We start from the raw sequence: 3,346 nt of genomic DNA, 5'->3' as shown, positions 1-3,346 counted from the left end.
TACATTTTCATAAACAAATACACATTTCACATAGCTGACATAACAGTAAGCCTAAAACCAAAGCAAGAAACAGCATTGTACTCGTAACAGTGCTTCGACAAAATCTGACAGTGCCACTTCACGAGCACTACCCGGTACATCGTTCTATATTTGCATAACTTTGAGAATATAACAGTACTTAAGAATGCTACTGTGTGTAAAGAATGGCTTTAAGATGACGATATGGTTGATTGGGCGAGTTGGTGATACATGATTGTTTTGAAACGAGAGCGCACTACTTAGACGCGGGCAGAAAGACAGGGACAGATGACGCTGGGGAACCGTCGTGTTGAAACAGTATGGGCATAGGATATCTAATCATCTGAGGATAGTCAACAAGATGAATTAAGAAATGAATGCAAGAGCTTAAAGGAATCGGTATCCCGTCTGTTGCCTAGGAGAAGCAGTTTCAAAAGATTTTTTGTTGATGAGGGTTATGAATTGCGATCATGGCGATGACAAATGAAACAAGCAGTCCTCCTTTGTAAAAATTCAAGTTTGTTAGTGTCACATGTTAATGTCGCATACGTGCTTGCATGCATACGTCAATAATAGATGTCCTCTGGTTTGCATGCATGGTTTCTTTTTTTTTTTGTCTTTGTAGCATGCTAGTGCATTTCATCCGTTATGTTCGAGTACTGGTCAGCCTAGAAATATAAAGCTGGTGCAAAGAAAACGTGGGTAGGGGTGGGAGGGGCTTAGAAGGAAGGCGCAATAGGATGACGATAAACGTTGAAGATATATCTAAAGTCTATAATGATCGTTTTTTTTTCTAATATTTTCCTTTCCAATTTTTTACGTGCAATCAAATCTGTCAAACCTCTGCGTGCAGACTCACCTCAACAACATTCAGTCTATGTACAACAGCACTACAACGGCCCTACTCCTCCCTCCGTCCTCCCCACACACGCATTTTCTTGCAAGAAAACTTCAAGATAGTTTGTTTAGTGGGCACTGGTCCCTTTAAAAACGCTGGATAGCCGAGTTGTGTTGCCGGAGCCGGTAAGGCGGAGTACCGTCAAACAATAGCAACCTTTTCAGCCCTGAAAAAACCAAAACGTCCGAAGCCATCTGGAAAAAGTTAAACATGTTGCTCCACCCATACTCGGATGATAGCACATACCCGACTAAACTCATTGTAGACAACCGCGTTCTAACTGGTGATGACCTTGCTGCAGCTTTCAATAAATTCTTTACCTCTATTGGAGAGAGCTCACACGACAATAATTTTGCGCGATTCATGGGTTCGCAAGTAGGCGAAAGTGCATTTCTATTTCCAGTGACTACACAGGAGGTTACGGCAGATTTCATGTCACTAAAGAATAGCAGGTGTTGTGACGTAGACGGCCTGGAAATCCGTCCAGTTAAGCATGTTATTCATGTCATATCTCCTATTTTAGAATACATCATTAACTTAATCTTCTCATTGGGCACGTTTCCTAGTCGTCTTCAGATAGCCAAAGTTTCTATTATTTTCAAAGGTGGTGACAAAAATAGCATGACCAATTACAGACCAATTTCTATTTTACCTGTATTTTCTAAAGTAATTGAAAAGTTGTTACATAAACGAATAGTGTCATTCTTAACCAAGCACCACATTATGACGCCTTTTCAATTTGGTTTCACAAAGCAGCGCTCAACAGAAACTGCCCTACTAATGCAAAAAGAAATCATACTCGATGCATTTGAAAAGGAAATATATACACTTGGAATTTTTGTAGATTTCTCAAAAGCATTTGACAGAATCAACCACATTACATTAATTAAAAAACTAGAACACTACGGTTTTCGGGGGAACTTTATAAGTGTCATAAAAACCTATTTGAAATACCGACAGCAAAAAGTAGATATAAATGGCTACGCATCTAGTTTTAAAAAACTGTCACATGGCGTGCCCCAAGGAAGTATTCTGGGTCCCCTGCTTTTTAATCTGTATGTGAACGACTTGACAAACATCGATAACAATACAACATTTATTATTTATGCAGATGATACCAGCTTATTTTTTAAAGACTGCGATTTGCATAAACTAGTTGACAAAGCAAATAGTGTCTTGAAACTGCTGCACATTTGGAGCATAAGAAATTCGCTAATTATAAACACCTCAAAAACAAAATCTGTGCTCTTTCGTCCAATAAATAAGCCCGTAAACTGCGATTTATCATTAGTGATTGGCTCAGAATCTATAAGGATTGAACCGATAGTGAAAACTCTGGGAATTTTTTTCCACGAAAACATGCTATGGAAGGATCAGGCTGAGTTTGTCCATGCTAAACTTTCTCGTACTGTAGGTATCTTATCGCGCTTACGTTTTCTCTTGCCACAAAAAATTAAACTCTTACTATATAATTCGCTATTTTTATCTACATTAAGCTATTGCTATCTAGTATGGGGCACCACATCGGAAAAGAACTTAGGCCGAATATATAGATTACAGAAAAAGGCTGTGCGCATAATTACAGGTGTTCCTCGCGATGAACATTCCAAACCCATTTTCGAAGCCCTTAATTTACAACCAATGCCTGAGATATACAATACAATTTTAATGAAGCGATATCGTACTTCCTTAAAGAATCACGACTCTTTTCTTACTGATTTAGCGCGTTTGACACCCTATACCTGCCCCTATAGCACACGAGCTACCGATGACTGGAAAATTCCTTACACACGTACTAACTATGGTCGCCAGATGATGAGCTACTTACTGCCACTAACCTTAAACAGTTTCTTACAATAAACCATTTATACTGCTCCGTTCTGTAAATGTTTTTCAACGTGTTAATAAAATGCAAATCGGCATGACCTTGAAGTACATGTTTTGATATTGTATAATAACAGATGATCTCATGCTGCTGTTGCTGTTGCTATGTTGTCAAATGGTGCGAAAGCCTTCGTCAAGCCTTAATGGCTTTTTGCTTTCGCCCCACAGCATCACTGTTGTGACTTTTGTAATGTCTCCTGTGATGTCGGAATAAACTGAATTGAATTGAAAAATACGAACACGCATGTAGCAAAACACTACAGCTACGTCTATGTGCTTAACTGTTAAAGCAGCTGTTAACGCAGTACGTATTCAAGGCCAGTGCAGGAGCACGCGAAAAGCTTCTATACGAGTCATCCGGGTTGCTACGAGCTTTGACTCTCCCGCCACTCGTACGCCGACACGCTAGAGTGCCGGAAGTCATATCTGCTCTCACTTCCGCTACGCTCACTTCTCTCTCCGACCTCCTGCGCCATCGGCTCTTGTTGCTCGGTGGCGGCCCTCTCCCGCGCTCTACTCTTTTTTGGGGGCGTTTCCCTCACCCAT

The sequence above is a fragment of the Rhipicephalus microplus genome, chromosome 5 (genome assembly GCF_043290135.1).
Source record: "Rhipicephalus microplus isolate Deutch F79 chromosome 5, USDA_Rmic, whole genome shotgun sequence".
NCBI lineage: Eukaryota > Metazoa > Arthropoda > Arachnida > Ixodida > Ixodidae > Rhipicephalus > Rhipicephalus microplus.
This window is presented reverse-complemented; position numbering follows the sequence as displayed.